Consider the following 18,985-nt stretch of genomic DNA (forward strand, 5'->3'; position numbering starts at 1 on the left):
GGTGGAGACAATGAGGAAGACGATGATAAGACTCAAATACCTGATTGGAGCGACAACTTTAGTTTTTTGTCAGGGCAGGAACAGGTTGGCTCTGAGGACGACGGGTGTGATAACACACAGTGTGATGATGATGAGGTTGGAGATCCCACAGTCAGCCAAGAGATGAGGTCAGCAGAGGAGGTGGAGGAAGATGCTAGTGACGACGAGGTCAGGTTGCGCCTTCCTGGACAGAGACGTAGTACTGGAAGCACGTCAACAACTGCATCCTCAAACACAACTCTGCCTCTCACCACAAGTCGTGGTGGCTCTTCAGGTCGTATGGGTGCTAAGCCTTGCATAGCCTGGGCATTTTTTCAGATCGATAAAGATGACCCAACTCGTGTTATCTGTAACATTTGTCAGCAAAAGCTAAGTAGAGGCCAAAAAATACATAGTTTGAGTACTTCAGGCATGAACCGGCACATGGACATGAAGCATAAGTTGCAGTGGGAAGCTCAGTGTGCTACAATGCGGCCTAGCCGGCCAGGCCAACCACCGTCTGCCATATCTTGTGCATCCGCGGCCTCTTCATCCTCTGTGACTGGGGGGACAGCAGTCACACCTGTTTTGGGGCGCAGACCTGCCACCTCTTTACCCGCAACAGCCAGCGTGATTGGCAGGTCATCATTTTCTTTGGAGGTGGTAACACCAGCTGGTGTTGAGCGCTGTCCGACATCGATAGCACCACCTTTGGATCAAGGCAACCTAACATGTCCGCCTGCATCTTCCTCACAGACCGGCAGTTTGCTGGGGACACCCTTATCAACCCCGTCTAAGCACAATAGCCAGCCCTCGGTCCCTCAGATGTGGACAAGTAAAAGACCATTTCCTCCTAGCCATGAGAAAGCTAAGAGGTTGAATTTCACCATCTGCAAGCTCTTGGCTACAGAAATGCTGCCTTTCCGCCTGGTGGACACAGAGGATTTTCGAGACCTTATGTCCGTCGCAGTGCCCCAGTACCAGATGCCCAGTCGGCACTACTTCTCAAAGAAAGGTGTGCCTGCGCTCCACCAGCATGTCGCACACAACATCACCGCCCACCAGCATGTCGCACACAACATCACCGCTTCTTTGAGAAACTCTGTGTGTGAGAGGGTGCATTTCACCACAGACACTTGGACGAGTAGGCATGGACAGGGGCGTTACATGTCGCTGACTGGGCACTGAGTAACTATGGTGACAGCAGGACAAGGGGCTGCTGTCCAAGTCTTGCCGTCCCCACGAGTTGTGCGTCAATCCTCTTTATGTCAAAGTTCCTCCACTGCTTCTGCCTCCTCAACCTCCTCTCGGTCTTCCACCTGCACCCAAAGCCTGTCTGGTCATGCCACAAGCTTTCTAACTGCGCAGAAGGGATCCTGCACACCTCCTTACTATGCTGGCAGTAGGGCTCAACGTCATCAGGCGGTTTTTACTTTGAAATGTCTGGGAAATGTGAGTCACACAGCTGAGGAGTTGTGGTCAGCTCTGGAGAACCAATTTCATGAATGGCTGTCTCCACTGGACCTGAAACCAGGGAAGGCCATGTGCGACAATGCTGCAAACCTGGGTGCGGCCCTTCGCCGGGGCAATGTCACACACGTGCCTTGTATGGCTCACGTGTTGAACCTGGTTGTCCAGCAATTTTTAGCCCACTATCCCAGACTAGATGGCCTTCTGCAGAGGGCACGGTCGCTGTGTGCTCACTTCCGCCGTTCGCATCCCGCAGCTCAGCGACTTACATCTCTACAGAAGTCGTTGGGCCTGCCACTTCACTGGCTAAAATGCGATGTGCCTACCCGGTGGAATTAAACTCTGCACATGTTGCAGCGACTGTGGCAGCACCGACAAGCCCTGGTGCAATACGTTCTGACGTATAGCCTGGGCCAACGAGATCCAGAGGTGGGGCAAATCACGCTGGAGGAGTGGTCTCAGATCAGGGACCTATGCACCCTTCTGCACAGTTTTGAAATGGCGACGAAGATGTTTAGTGCTGACGATGCCATTATCAGCATGACTATTCCGGTGATTTACATGCTGGAGCACATGTTAAACAGAATTCGGAGTCAGGTGGTGGCACAAGAGGAGGTGGAGGAAGTAGAGGAGGAGGAGTTGTATGCGGAAGGGCTAACATCTGCAAGGTCCAGACGGTCGGCAGCACCAAGGCGGCAGGCATGTGAGGGTGGGGGAGATGGTTTTACCAGGGCGCATGGTAGCAGCCAAACTAGTGAGGAAGGTGCAGGAGCCCAGGAAGAAGTGGAGGACGAACTGATGGAAGACTCATCAGATGAGGGAGACCTTGATCACATTTCTGTTGTGCGAGGTTGGGGGGAGAGGACAGAGGAAGGAAGCATGATTGTTACCTCGCCACCAACACAACAGGGACTTGGTGCTCCTGGATGCGCAACACACATGAGTGCCTTCTTGCTGCACTACCTGCAACATGACCCTCGAATTGTGAGAATTAGAAATAATCCTGACTACTGGGTTGCCACACTGTTAGATCCCCGGTACAAAAGTAAATTTGCAGAAATTATTCCTGCCATAGAAAGGGATGCACGCATGCAGGAGTATCAGCAGAGACTGTTGCAGGATCTTACATGTGCTTTTCCACAAAACACCAGTGGTGCACATAGTGAATCTCACAGTTCCAACTTGCCAACCGTGGGACCGTCAAGTGTTCAGCACTCAAACCGTAACAGAACCACAGTATCTGCTGGTAACATCAATTTTGCGGAATCATTTCACCACTTTTTTAGCCCATCCTTTGCAAAGCCACAGGAGACAAGAAGTCTGACACATAGTCAACGCCTAGAGACGATGGTACAGGAGTATCTCCAAGTAAACATTGAAGCCACGACTGTGTCACTGGACCCTTGCTCTTTTTGGGCTTCCAATCTGGATAAATGGCCGGAGCTAGCCAGTTACGCCTAGGAGATCTTGTCATGCCCCGCAGCCAGCGTTCTGTCTGAACGTGTGTTCAGCGCTGCTGGTGGTGTGCTGACAGATAAGCGCACGCGGCTCTCCACTGATAATGTAGACAGACTCACGTTCATAAAGATGAACAAATCATGGATCCGAAACGACTTTTCTACCCCTGTGTCATCCTGGGGAGAGTAAAAGCTTGATGATTGGTTAAAATCACCCTACCAACCGTTTTAAGCTTTCAAATTACTAATCATGTTTATCTGTATCTTGACTGGAAAATAATTTGGGCTTTGTAGCAGTGTGCAGCACTGATCCTATTAGGCCATCTATAATAAGCTCCACCAGATTTAAAATTAAAAATAATTTTTAGCTGCATCTAGCCCGGAAAATAATTTTGGGGCTCCGAGATGCGCAAGACACATAAATGCCTTCTTGCTGCACTACCTGCAGCATGACCCTCATATTGTCAGAATTCGAAGTAATCATGACTACTGGGTTGCCACACTCTTAGATCCCCCAAACTTTTCGATCAACCTTTTCATTTTAATAAAGACCAAAAAAATGGTCATTTTTGAAATTATAAGCATTAGCAGGTTGTTAGAAACTGAAATCAAACAGTTTTCAACTCAAAACTTTATTCTAGGTGATGTTACATTTTCACATAGGACCCCTTGTTCGAAAGGAGCTTCTGAACTCTCTCGTCCATTGAATTTGTCAGGTTTTGGATGGTTTCTGCTTCAATTGTTTTGCATGAGGACAGAATACCCTCCCAGAGCTGTTGCTTAGATGTGAACTGCCTCCCGCCATCATAGACACTCCTTTTAATGATGCTCCAAAGGTTCTGAATGGGGTAGAGGTCAGGGGAGCATGGGGGTCACACCATAAGTTTGTCCCCTTTTATGCAAATATCAGCCAGAGATGCAGATGTTTTATGTGCAGCATGAGATGGTGCATTATCATGCAGAAAAATGATCTTGCTGTGAAATACACGGTTCTTTTTCTTGAACCATGGCAGGAAGTGCTGTTTGAGAAAATCCACATACATTATGGAGTTCATCTTTAGCGCCTTCAGGGATCCTAAAGGGGCCGACAATCTCTCTCCCCATGATTCCAGCCCAAAACATTACTCCACCTCCTCCTTGTTGGCGCTGTAGCCGTGTTTGCATGGGGTGTCCATCAACCAGCCATCCTCCACTCCATCCATCTGGACCATCGAGCGCTGCACGGCACTCATCCGTGAACAAAACAGTTTTGAAATCAGTCTTCATGTAATGTTTGGCCCACTGGAGCCGTTTCTGCTTGTGTGAAGTGGATAGAGGAGGTCGACAGGATGGCGTATGCACAGCTGCAAACCTCTGAAGGACCCTGCATCTTGTTGTTCGGGGGACGTTGGAGGCACAAGCAGCTTCAAAAACTTGTCTGCTGCTATGACAAGGCTTTTTTGCCGCTGCTCTTTCAACCTGACGTAATTGCCTGTAGGAAAGAGTCCTCAATTTGCCCTTATCAGCACGCACACGTGTGTACTGTGAATCAGCTACATACTTCTTGATTGCCAAGACACTTCATCCTGATCATCGCACAATGTTGATTGTAGTCATGCCTTGACCTAAACACTCCACAATTTGTTGCTTCTCAGCAGCCGACACATCCTTTTTCTTTCCCATTTTGGCAGAAAATGTAGGCTGCTTAATAATGTGAGAGAGCCTTCTTATGTAGTCTTGCCTTTCATTGGACACACCTGCCAAACTAATTAGCACAGGTGTCTGCAATTGCTTACAGTGATATAAAGAGCCCTGACACACATCACCATCAATGAGTTTAACTGACAAACAAACAAATTCTTCCCTTATCACTCCTAAACACTTTTTGCATAATAATTTGGAACGCAGTGTACATGTGCTTTTCCACAAAACACCAGTGGTTCACGTAGTGAATCTTACAGTTCTAACTTGCCAACCGTGGTCTGTATGGAATTGTTCAATAAAGGGCCCAAAATTAAGATAACATAGATGGGAGAGGTCTCTATGAATAGGAATTCCTAAGTATTTGATACCCTGTGAGGGCCAGGCAAAGGGAAAGTTGGACTGGATGGAATCCTATATGGATTTGGGGAGGGAGACATCGAGGGCCTCAGACTTCGCTGCATTGATTTTAAAATTTTACCATGTAACAAAGTGATCTATTTCAGCCATAACAGCAGGGATGGATATATGTGATTGAGTGATATATACTAGGACATCATCAGCAAATAGAGAGCACTTGTACTCGGTGCCTCCCACCTCAATCCACCTAATATTGGGGTTATGGCGAATTGATGAGAGCAGGTGTTCCGTCACTAGGATGTATAAGAGAGGGGACAGAGGACATCCCTGCCTTGTCCCATTGGTGATTGTGAAAGGTGATGAAAATGTTCTGACGCACCCCCTGGGCCTTGGGACACCCGGAGCCGGACCCTTTTTGGTGGATGCTGGTGGTTGTAGTCTTCGTGGCGGCGACCCGGTTCCGTGGCTCAGGGCGGTCAAACCAGTGGCGGAACTATTTATGTGGTTTTGATGTTTAAATGTCCGACTACGCCACCCGTGGATTGCGGTCAGAGTGAACCGCCGCTACAGGGCAGACCGCTGAGGCTGGTGTTGTGGGTGCAGCAGAGCGTAGCATAACTCCCCACGGGAGGAGTATAGCCTCAGGGCAGTGTATGCGGAGGATGGGGGTGATGGTGCAGGGCAGCAGCAGTAACGACACGGAGTCAGTGATGCAGTCCAGGGCCTTTACTCACAGTTCTTATTATCCAGACCACGTCTGCAGGTAACGGCTGCCCACGTCGTACTGTGCTCACCAGGTGAGGTGCTCAGACAACTCCCAGATAACTTTGGAGCACTTCACAGGACCCCCTTTGTGTGTCCTTTGTCTGGCCTTTCTTACCAACCCTTCTGTCCGGCTGCCTCGGGCCTCCTCTTGGTAAACTTGGCGCCAGTTTCCCTGACCCTATGTGGTGCCTTCCTAGCGGGTGTAGCGAGGGGCAGCGCCACATAAAATGTCAGAGCCTCCGGTTTCTAGCTGAGGGTCGTTTCCTGCCTCCACTAGTTCGGGGACCGGTCTCCCCCTTTGGCCTGACCCCTCCACGCAGGTGGATTCGGGCGTGCGGTGGCGACTCGCCCGTCCGCACCCCTGGGATCCCTTCATTCCTCGTTCCTGGAGCCTTCTCCGCTCCTCTTCCTTCCTTCTCCCTCTTCCAGGCCTGGGTCTCTGTTACTAGGCCCGCTTCCGGAGCAGAGCTCATGCAGAGCCCCTGCTCCCTGCCACTTCTGCTCAGACATCTCTGCACTGAACTAAGATGGTGCCCACCTTTTATACTCCCTTCTCAATGCACCCAGGAACTGCTTCCTCCCTGCTCCTGCACTACAGGGTTCCCCTTCCTCAGTGTTCCCTCCCCCCACTCCAGCCAGGGACAGGGACTGTCGTGCCCATCTCAGGGGCATATTGGTCGCCCTGCCCCACGGCAATGTGGTGTAATGCATGCAGGTGTCGGGTCCTGATCCACACTCCATCCTTACCTGAGAGTGAGATATCACACCTCTGGGTGAGGTGCAATACGTCTGTAGCAACCGAGCCCTCAGGGTGCTACAGTTCCATTTATCTTCAGCCTAGGTGACGTATTGCGATACAGGGCCGTGATTTTGGCTATAAAAGGGTCCCCTAGACCCCTACCCCAAGCTTTTTAAGAGAATCATATATGGCGTGCCAGGAGACTCTATGGAATGCTTTCTCAGCATCCAACGAGAGTATCTAATTACAAATTTTTAACTGCATCTAGCCCAGGAAATACTTTGTGCCTAGTAGCAGTGTCTGCTAGTCAGCGGATTATCCCGGCTGTTAAGCAAGCTACACCACCTGTAGTTTAGACACTTAATTTTTTCAAAGGAAATGCTTCGGGACCATGGGATACTTAGTGAAGAGCATCAGGAGGCACCCCAAGGCATAGGGGCTGGAACTGGCAGTAGGATGCCTTGCGGTGGACAGCCGAGCTCGATCCTTATAAAAGCTTTTTAACTGCAGCAGCTTTAGTGGACGCTACTGGAGCTGGAATTACCGCGGCTGCTGGCATGAGACTTGCCCTCCAATAGATCCTTGTAAATGGATTTAAAGTGTATTCATTCAAATTAGAGAGACAATTTAAATTAAAAAGCTTAGAGCTGCCCCCACCACAGGGGGGCTCGCTCGACCCACCAGCGGACAGGCACCAGTATTGGGAGAGGGGGGCTGGCCGTCAGGGTTCACCGCGGCTCTGGCACAAACCCGGCGACACGGAGGTGGCACGGGCAGGAGCGGACTGGCCGTGTCGGCTTCTCACTTTTTGGATTTTAGAAGGGCATGACATGCCTATATTTGTGTCTCCCCCTCCTTTTACTCCTCCACCTCTTTTATTTTCGCATGACTATATGTACTTGTCACTTTTCCATGTGTTAGTTATGTCTTCTGAGCAGTTTGTCAGCTTTTGGACACCTTTGAAGGTGTTTTCTATGTGTTTCTATGTGTTTTTGCTTGCCTGCCATTGGTTTTAACGGTGTTCGAAGGTGTTCGACGAACAGTTCGACGAACAGTTCGGCGAACACACGGGTGTTCGACGAACCGAACCGAACTCGAACACTACGGGGGTGGCTCAACACTAGTTACAAGCTGGAAGCACTGCAGTACTGTGCTGAAACTCATAAGCTTAGGTTATAAACCTCACACTGCTTGTGAGTTGTGGACAGCTGTGAAAGAGCAGGCAGATCTGTGGCTGAGAACGCTGAACCTACATCCAGGCATGATCATGTGTGACAATGGCCGTAACCTGGTGGCGGCTCTGAGGCGAGGCAAGGTCACACACGTACCATGCCTAGCTCATGTGCTTAACCTCGTGGTTCAGTGGTTTCTTAAATCGTACCCCGAGTTGCCAGATCTGCTCGTGAAAGTACGCCGCCTGTCAGCTCATTTTCGCAAGTCGGCTACAGCTTCCGCCGCCCTTGCTGTGTTGCAGCAGCGTTTGCAGCTTCCGGCACACCGACTGGTGTGTGATGTCCCCACACATTGGAACTCTACCCTCCACATGTTGCAAAGGATTTGTGAGCAGAAGAGAGCAGTTGTGGAGTACCAGCTGCAACAAGGCCATCGATATTCAGGTCAGACTCCACACATAAGACCTCAGGAGTGGACCTGGATGTCTAACATATGTACCATCCTGACATTTTTGAGGAGGCCACTAAGATGGTGAGTGGCGATGACGCCAACATTAGTGTCAGCATCCCACTTGTCTGTCTTTTGCAACGCTCTCTGCAGAGAATTATAGAGGAGGCATTGCAGCCAGAGTATGATGAGATGGATCAAGAAGCCGTAGTGGGCGATTACACACAGCCCAGCCTCATCTCATCCCAACGTGCATTGGGAGACAATGAGGGACAGGAGGAGGAGGAGGAAGAACAGGAGCTGTTATCATCCGCTGTAGACGGTAGTACCTGTGCAAGTGTAATACCGTCGGTTCAGCGTGGGTGGCCTGAGGACAGGGGGGAGGAGGAGGAGGAGGAGAGCATGGTCAGTCGTCATCTTAGTGAGAACATGGAAATCTTGCCAGTTACCAGTTTGGCACGCATGGATGACTTTATGTTACGCTGCCTTAACCATGACCCTCGCGTTGTCAAAATGTTGGGTGACAGTCATTACTGGTTGGTGACACTTGTAGACCCCCGCTACAAGGAGAACTTTCACTCTTATTCCTGAGGTGGAGAGGTCTACAAAAATGGGCCAGTACCAGAAGGCCCTTGCTGCAGAACTGTTAAAAAAATTTCCATCTGAACACGCTAGCGGCAGAGGTCACAGTTCGTGGACCAACCAAAGCGTACAAGCGAGAGAGCGGCAACTCCAATCCAGCCGAGGCAGGGGAACACTGTCAACGTTCTGGGACAGTTTTCTGAGACCCTCCCTTCGGACAGACCCTGAGGCGTGAGGCACTCTCACAAGGAGTGGAAAGTTTCAAAAGATGGTGAGGGAGTACCTTGCCGACCGTACCAGCATCCTCCATGATTCCTCTGTGCCTTTTAATTATTGGGTATCCAAGCTGGACACTTGGAATGAACTCGCTCTGTACGCCTTGGAGGTCCTGGCCTGCCCTGCCGCTAGCGTGTTATCGGAGAGTGTTTTTAGTGCCGCTGGGGGAATTATAACTGATAAGCGCACTCTTCTGTCAACTGACAATGCTGACAAGCTGACCCTTATCAAAATGAACAAGGGCTGGATTGGGCCAGACTTCTCATCACCACCAAATGACAGCAGAGTAACATAAAGTCAAATCCACTGTGTTATTTCGGGTTGTGTATTCACATGCACCGCTTCACACCCACACATGAGTATACGCTTCCTCATTTCAGCTGTTTTATGTTCTTCTCGTTATCCTCAGCCTCCACCACCACTATACCACCAGGGTGACCGTGGTCTATGTTGCCATTATTGAAAGTTCCTCCGTCCTTATTTTTGTCAGCTTTTGCTTGGAAGGCATAAGCAAAGACTGTGGGAGACCCACTCCCCAATAATGGGAATAATATTTTTAAGATGCTGTACAGTATGGCTCTTGTAAGGGGCATTAAAAGTGTCTTGTTATACCACTCTGACCTCCACGTCTCTTGTAATGGGCTTTAAAAGCGTCTTGTTATACCACTCTGACCTCCACGTCTCTTGTAAGGGGCATTAAAAGCTTCTTGTTATACCACTCTGACCTCCACATCTCTTGTAAGGGGCATTAAAAGCATCTTGTTATACCACTCTGACCTCCACGTCTCTTGTAAGGGGCATTAAAACCGTCTTGTTATACCACTCTGACCTCCATGTCTCTTCTGAGGGGCATTAAAACCGTCTTGTTATACCACTCTGACCTCCACGTCTCTTGTAAGGGGCATTTAAAGCATCTTGTTATACCACTCTGACCTCCACGTCTCTTGTAAGGGGCATTAAAAGAGTCTTGTTATACCACTCTGACCTCCACGTCTCTTCTGAGGGGCATTAAAACCGTCTTGTTATACCACTCTGACCTCCACGTCTCTTCTGAGGGGCATTAAAAGCATGTTGTTATACCACTCTGACCTCCACGTCTCTTGTAAGGGGCATTAAAAGCGTCTTGTTATACCACTCTGACCTCCACGTCTCTTGTAAGGGGCATTAAAAGCGTCTTGTTATACCACTCTAACCTCCACGTCTCTTGTAAGGGGCATTAAAAGCTTCTTGTTATACCACTCTGACCTCCACATCTCTTCTGAGGGGCATTAAAACCATCTTGTTATACCACTCTGACCTCCACGTCTCTTGTAAGGGGCATTAAAAGCGTCTTGTTATATCACTCTGACCTCCACGTCTCTTGTAAGGGGTATTAAAAGCGTCTTGTTATACCACTCTGACCTCCACGTCTCTTGTAAGGGGCATTAATACCGTCTTGTTATACCACTCTGACCTCCACGTCTCTTCTGAGGGGCATTAAAGGCGTCTTGTTATACCACTCTGACCTCCGCGTCTCTTGTAAGGGGTATTAAAAGTGTCTTGTTATACCACTCTGACCTCCACGTCTCTCGTAAGGGGCATTAAAAGAGTCTTGTTATACCACTCTGACCTCCACGTCTCTTGTAAGGGGCATTAAAAGCATCTTGTTATACCACTCTGACCTCCACGTCTCTTCTGAGGGGCATTAAAACCGTCTTGTTATACCACTCTGACTTCCACGTCTCTTGTAAAGGGCATTAAAAGCATCTTGTTATACCACTCTGACCTCCACGTCTCTTCTGAGGGGCATTAAAACCATCTTGTTATACCACTCTGACCTCCACGTCTCTTCTGAGGGGCATTAAAAGCATCTTGTTATACCACTCTGACCTCCACGTCTCTTCTGAGGGGCATTAAAACCGTCTTGTTATACCACTCTGACCTCCACGTCTCTTGTAGGGGGCATTAAAACGTCTTGTTAAGCTACTGGGACCTCCACGAGTCTTCGAACGGGCATTGCATTTCCTCCTAATTTTTGGAATCTTTTGCTTGGAAGGCATAAGCAAATACTATGGGAGACCTACTCCCCAATAATGGGACTTATGTTTGTAATATGCTGTACTGCATGGCTCTTATAAGGGGCATTGCAAGTTGCTCCGTCTTAATTTTTGGAAGCTTTTGCTTGGAAGGCATAAGCAAATACTATGGGAGCCCCACTCCCAAATAATGGGACTTATGTTTGTAATATGCTGTACTGCATGGCTCTTGTAAGGGGCATTGCAAGTTGGTCCGTCCTAATTTTTGGAAGCTTTTGCTTGGAAGTCATAAGCAAATACTATGGGAGACCCACTCCCCAATAATGGGAATAATGTTTGTAATATGCTGTACTGCATGGCTCTTATAAGGGGCATTGCAAGTTGCTCCGTCTTAATTTTGGGAAGCTGTTGCTTGGAAGGCATAAGCAAATACTATGGGAGACCCACTCCCCAATAATGGGACTTATGTTTGTAATATGCTGTACTCCATTGCTCTTGTAAGGGGCATTGCAAGTTGCTCCGTCCTAATTTTTGGAAGCTTTTGCTTGGAAGGCATAAGCAAATACTATGGGAGACCCACTCCCCAATAATGGGAATAATATTTTTAAGATGCTGTACTGTATGGCTCTTGTAAGGGGCATTAAAAGCGTCTTGTTAAGCTACTGTGACCTTCACGTCTGTTCCAAGGGGCATTCAAACCATCTTGTTAAGCTACTGGGACCTCCACGTCTTTTCCGAGGGGCATTAAAACTGTCGTGTTAAGCTACTGTGACCTCCACCACTTTTCTGAGGGGCATCAAAACCGTCTTGTTAAGCTACTGTGACCTCCACGTCTCTTCCGAGGGGCATTCAAACCGTCTTGTTAAGCTACTGGGACCTCCATGTATTTTCCGAGGGGCATTAAAACCATCTTGTTAAGCTACTGTGACCTCCACGTCTCTTCAAAGGGGCATTAAAAGCATCTTCTTAAGCCACTCTGAACTCCACAGCTCTTCCAAGGGGCATTGAAATGTTGTTTTTAATTACCTCTAACCTCCACGACTCTTCCAACGGGCATTGCATTTCCTCCTAATTTTAGTCAGCTTTTGCTTTTCAATGCAAAGGCAAAAACTAAGGGAGACCCACTCCCCAATAATGGATAGAAGGTTTTTAGTACGCTGTAATCCACGTCTGTTTCAAGGAGCATTGCAGTTCCTCATAATTTTTGGAAAGCCTTCCATTCACTGCTTAGGCTAACAGTGTACAGGAGACCCAGTTGCTATAAATGGAAAAAATGGTTTAGTTAAGGCCCTCTGACCTCCATGTCATTTCCAAGGGGCATTGGAGTGCCACAAAATTTTTGGTAGGCAATGCACTCACTGTATGCCCTATAACTGTGTAGCTGAACTGCTCCTTTTGTTACAGAAATATATCCTACAAGACATATGTGGTTGACTGGCCTGATATTGATGTGAATGGTCCCTGTTCCTCCTGCTCTTTCTCCTTTGCCACTACCTCATCCATCATTTATCACCTGAAGCTTTGTTTTAAAGGGAGTCATAGAACTGGAATAGTAGCAGGAAAACATCCAGCAATCCTCGGAGGAGGTAGGATATGCGCCAAAACGTTGACCACCTCAGGCCTAGCCGCTACTACATACATGCACTTGCATTCCAAGAAAACAAAGCAGATGCTAACTTGTATCATCATCATCATGGTCTTCACCTTGGCACTCTCAACTCCCCTGATGGAGAAGCCAGGGCCCACAGGAGGAGTCTGGTTCTCTGGTGGGCTCGTCCAATGCTGCCCTAAAGCAGGCCGGGCTAAGAAACGTGTGTGGGGGGATGTTCCGTGGAGAAATAGGGGCGGCTGGGGACCGTTTATGGACACCCGGCTGCCCCCGGGCGGCTGGGGATCGTGTGTGGACACCCGGCCGCGGGGTGGCTGGGGACCGAGTATGGACACCCGGCCGACCCCTGGCGGCTGGGGACCGAGGGCGGACACCCGGCCGCCGGGCGGCTGGGGACTGAGTATGGATTCCAGGCCGCCAACACAGCCATGACGTGGTGGCCAGATTCCGCCTCCACATGCCTAAAAGGCCCAATTTCAAGTGCAAGCAAGCAGTATGGTATTGCAGCCTGGGGGTGGGTGGGTGGCAGGCTGGATACTTGCGCTTGCATTGCAAGGAATGGGAGAGGTACTATTGAACACTGCCTTGGGACAAGAACTTGAACCGGGATAGTTGCAAGTCTGCAACGACAGGTGCAGGGTGGGAGGCATCTTCGCATGTACCATAAACAGGGGTTTAGCATGCACACACTACAGTGGAATAGGCTGTCCTTCCCACTAAATGCACTGGGGAGTGCACAGGTAATGTTTGGGTATACGCACTTAACCTTATGTATAAGGCACACCGGGACAAATAGGGGCGGCTGGGGACTGAGTATGGATACCTCGCTGCCGAAGCAGCCATGAGGTAGTGGCCAGCTTCGGCCTCCTCCAAACTAAGAGGCCCCATTTCAAGTGCAAGCTAGCAGTATGGCATTGCAGCCTGGGGGTGGGTGGGTGGCAGGCTGCACACTTATGCTTGCATTAAAAGAAAACAAAGCAGATGCTAACTTCTATCATCATCATCATGCTCCTCACCTTGGCACTCTCAACTCCCCTGATGGAGAAGCCAGGGCCCACCAGAGGAGTCTGGTTCTCTGGTGGTCTCGTCCAATGCTGCCCTTAAGCAGGCCGGGCTAAGAAAAGTGTGTGGAGGGATGTTCCAAGGAGAAATAGGGGCGGCTGGGGACCGTTTATGGACACCCGGCTGCCCCCAGAAGGCTGGGGAGCGTGTGTGGACACCCGGCCGCGGGGCGGCTGGGGACAGAGTATGGACACCCGGCCGCCCCCTGGCGGCTGGGGACCGAGTGTGGACACCCGGCCGCCCGGGCGGCTGGGGACTGAGTATGGATTCCAGGCCGCCAATGCAGCCATGACGTGGTGGCCAGATTCCGCCTCCACATGCCTAAAAGGCCCAATTTCAAGTGAAAGCAAGCAAGCAAGCAAGCAGTATGGTATTGCAGCCTGGGGGTGGGTGGGTGGTAGGCTGCATACTTGAGCTTGCATTGCAAGGAATGGGGGGAGGTACAATTGAACAGTGCCCTGGGACAAGAACTTGCACGGGGATAGTTGCAAGTCTGCATCTTCTGATGCGGCAAGGATGACTTCTGATGGGTACACTTTTAGGCAGTGACCTGGGTGTCAGAGATGCTTCCAGGGGTCTTCCCCATGCTGTTCCCATGTCTTTTCAGCCCTGTATGCATGTGTCACATAGCACACGGCCAGATATGATTGTAAAATGTTAAAATGACGTTTCCCGGTGAATGCATTTGTCACGGTTGAAAGCAATACAAAAGTGCAAAAACGCATAAAAAATGCTACTTGTGAACATAGCCCAAGGTGTGGAGGAGTATTTTTTTGGGGGGGTTATTTATTTTACCTTATACACAAGTCTTCTTTACCCTGGAAAGGAAGTTCCTTAACATATTTCACAGGAAAGCAGTTTCAGTTTCGTTTTTGAACATTTTATTGTGAGCCCTTAAAAGTGGCTTAATACCTCTGACCATGATGTTGACAGCAGTGACCTGGGCGTCAGAAATGCTTCCTGGGGCGATGCCCATGCTGTCCCCATGTCATTTGAGCACTGTCACTATCGTTTTGGGCACTTTTTAGGCTTTTAAAAGACTGCCGGGGGTGCCGCGCCAAAAATGCTCGGGTCTCCCATAGTCTAACATTGGGCTCGTTGCTCGGGTCGAGCACCCGAGTATCACGGCGAGCTCGGCCCGAGCTTCGAGCACCCGAGCATTTTAGTGCTCGATCAACACTACTTATAGTGCTTCACCAGCTGGATTCGGCACCCTTCTTTCAATACTTCAGTGCTTCTCCCCTTCACTGCAGGCATTGTGAGCTCCAATACTTTTTTTCTTTCATTCTACTGATTAGTAGAGGAAAGGAGTGAAACAAAAAATACTCACCTTACATCTCACATATCCAACCGTTGCAGACCCCCATTTGGTTCTCCGCTCAACTCTTTCTGGCCTCTTCTTTCCTTCTGCACTATGTGGGATGTCTTCTTCCTGCATCTTCACTCTGTGCTGGGGCTTCCAGCATCCAGAAGACCTCTGATGTCATGACACACATGGGTTGTAATGTCAGCGTCCTACTCGGCTACCACTTCATAGGACTACCAGAGAGAGAGAGACATCTGATGGGATTTTTGAGTCCCCTTCTTGGGATTGAAGGGTATCCCAGTGGAGACACCTCCACCAATGTGCAATTTTTCACCTATCCTATGGATAGGTGATAGCTGGTAATAATTGTAAAAACCTAAGTATTGGTTCACTTGGATAAGGTTTAATGATATGTATCTCTATACTACGACCACTTCAGTAAACAAGTATCAGTTTACGATTAGAAACCTAGGGTTGAGAAAATAATCACAGATAATGATTTGCCAGAGTAATTGTGTATGGTTTTCTACATTTTATCTTCCTTCTCCAATTTTAAGGATCGTTAGCGAGATCCATTAACGTCTACTGTATTTTACCATAGGAAAAGCCGCTAACAAAATAGGATCAGCAAACCCTCGTACTCTCAATAATGCTCTTCGATCTGCAGGTCTACTGAAAGTGAATCCTGGAGTAGATGAGCTTTTAAAGTGTTCTTTACCATAAAAAGGAAATGCAAAATTCATAAGTGTAATACAAACTACATAAATCAATGTAACTACTAATACGTGATATAGAATGAAGCAAAAGTATAGATCATGTTCAGTATTGTACAACTAATCTCTCCAATCTGGTATTGTTCTTGTGAATAAAGGGATTCCCTATTGTTATAAATAAGGAAGAAAGAAACAAAGCATGCATTGTTCCAACTTCAAAATAGTGTCCATCTTAAAATTTGGAACATCATCCTTGATCTCATTGGCAATGGCTAAATGTGTGGGCAGTCACGGTTGATAAAGGGGTTGTCCAAAATTAAGATCACCTATCCTTAGGTCCCCATACACATAAGACTAAAGTCGTCTGAATCCACCAATATCAACAAGTTCAGCTGACGAAAAAGCAAGAGAAAAAAACTTTGCACAAAAGTCCAAGGGATCATTTAAAAAAAGTTTTAATTTTATTAATAATTATAAGCAAAAATAATGGATAACAGACACAGGAATAATTAAAAACATAGTGGTAGAAGGGCAACATAGAAAGAGTGTGGTCAGTAATGCTAATCAAACAGCAAAAAAACATATATAGCTTCAGTTGGTAATCTTGTCAAATATGACATATAGTATGAGGGAAATCAAAATAGCCGCCAAAACATACATGCATGTAACACCTAATAGTACTTACATCAGCTGTGGAATGAGCACACTCGTCAATGGCTCACACCCCGACGTGCGTTTCGGCACGGCTGCCTTCATCAGTGGGTGGCGTCATTGTGGATAGGCAGGGTTTCAAAGGCCTGTCTGACCAATATAGGTGAGGGGCGTGTGACTGCTGCTCAAATGGATGTGGGATGAGCAATAGGTGAAGCATGACTGTCCACGTCCACCAACCCCACCCACAGAAACCACGTCAAGAGGCCGATGATGCCCGATACACGTGATCAAGCACATGATCGGACATCACAGGACCCATAGAGACACAGCCGGCGAGGACACCGCCGGAGGGAACAAAGTCATGCGTACTGATCATCACACAAACATGTGCGGTATAGACAGAACAATGTCTCCATACAAAAAACATAGAGCACTATAAGTACGGAAAAAATTAACATTTTGTAATGAATCTAAGGTGGATTAGAACATTATACCGTTCAGCTGATGGTATAATGTGACAGACGATGTTGGTGGAGCTATGGGATCGGCATATTCGATTTCAGACTGCTGATCCTTTTGTTCTCTGATGGCAGCTTTCTCATAGAGAACTCAGAAGAGCTTGGCTGAAAGAATGCTCCTCTGTATGGGATAGTCGGGTAAAATAACTGTCGTCCGAACGATCAGCCGAACCATCGTTCAGCCCACAGCTATGTATACAGTCTATGAGGGCATTTAGGATAGCTCATCACTATCAGATCTATTGGGTCTGACAACCAGCAACCTCATAGCTCATTTCATTCTTTAAGTCACAACCATTGAAAGTTCACAATGTACAGAACTGAAACACCACAGCCTGTGTTGTGGCCAATCTAGGGTACTGTAGCTCAGCTCCAATTCTGTCAAATAGGAGCTGAGCTACATTACCCTGGAGCAGTCACTAAAACAGTGCATGGAGTTGTTAGATGTCAAGCTCTTGCTTAGTACATTGTGCACTTTTGGTGGCAATGGTACCTGTAACAGCTGAATTGGTTGGGGTCTGATATCCATTGTCCAACCATACAATATTGATGTCTTATCCTAAGTACATATATTCAATACTTTAGTCTGGGCCTACGCTTTAATAAATCAGCTGATATATCTAATATATACTTACCTTGTAATGTCCTCACATCATGTTCCATCCAGATGTGTCCGGATCCCAGAATTCCAAGCGGCGGAAGTTCGCCAACCGCCATATTGGGAGAGCCAAGTGATGGGTGTCTCAATATGGAAACCGCTGGTGGTACCAGCCTCTTGCGCGGTACCACCAGAGGAACACCGTTGCACCACACACACACACACACACTGTATACACCATACGCAACACACACACACAAACACACACACACTGTACACACCTTACGCACCACACACACACACACACACACACTGGATGCACCGTACGCAACACACACACACACATTATACACCGTATGTACCACACACACACACACTGTATACACAGTACGCACCACACACACATTATACACCGTACGTACCACACACACACACACACACACACTGTATACGCCATACGCACCACACACGCACACTGTATACGCCATACGCACCACACACACACACACACACTGTATACACCATACGCACCACACACACACACACTGTATACGCCTTATGCACCACACACATACTGTATACGCCGTACGCACCACACACACACTGTATACGCCGTACGCACCACACACACACTGTATACGCCGTACGCACCACACACACACTGAATACGCAACACACACACCGTATACGCTGTACGCACCACACACACTTTATATGCCGCACATACCACACACTCACACACACACTGTATAAACCGTACGCACGACAAAAACACACACACTGTATACGCCGTACACACCACACAGACACACACTGTACACGCTGTATGCTCCACACACACACACTGTATACGCCGTACGCTCCACACACACACACTGTATACTCTGTACGCACCACACACACACACTGTATATGCCGGACACACCACACACACACACAAACACACACTGTATACGCCGTAAGCACCACACACACACTGTATACGCCGTACGCACCACACACATACTGTATATGCCATTCTCACCACACACACACTGTATACGCCGTACGCACCACACGGACACTGTATACGCCGTGCGCACCACACACACACACTGTATACGCCGTACGCACCACACACACTGTATATGCCATGCACACCACACACACACTGTATACGTCGTATGCACCACACACACACACACACACACACACTGTATACGCTGTACGCACCACACAAACACACACACTGTATACGCCGTACGCACCACACACACATACACACACATACTGTATACGCCGTACGCACCAAACACACACTATACGCCGTACACACTACACACACACACACTGTATATGCCGTACTCACCACACACACACACTGTATATGCCATATGCACCACACACACTGTATACGCAGTACGCACCACAGACACACACACACTGTATACGCCGTATGCACCACACACACACACTGTATACGCCGTACGCACCACACACACACACACTGTATATGCTGTACACACCACCACACACACACACACACTGTATACGCCGAACGCAC

The sequence above is a fragment of the Phyllobates terribilis genome, unplaced genomic scaffold, assembly GCF_046119375.1.
Source record: "Phyllobates terribilis strain yellow unplaced genomic scaffold, ASM4611937v1 Scaffold_12__6_contigs__length_324123572, whole genome shotgun sequence".
Classification (NCBI taxonomy): Eukaryota; Metazoa; Chordata; class Amphibia; order Anura; family Dendrobatidae; genus Phyllobates; species Phyllobates terribilis.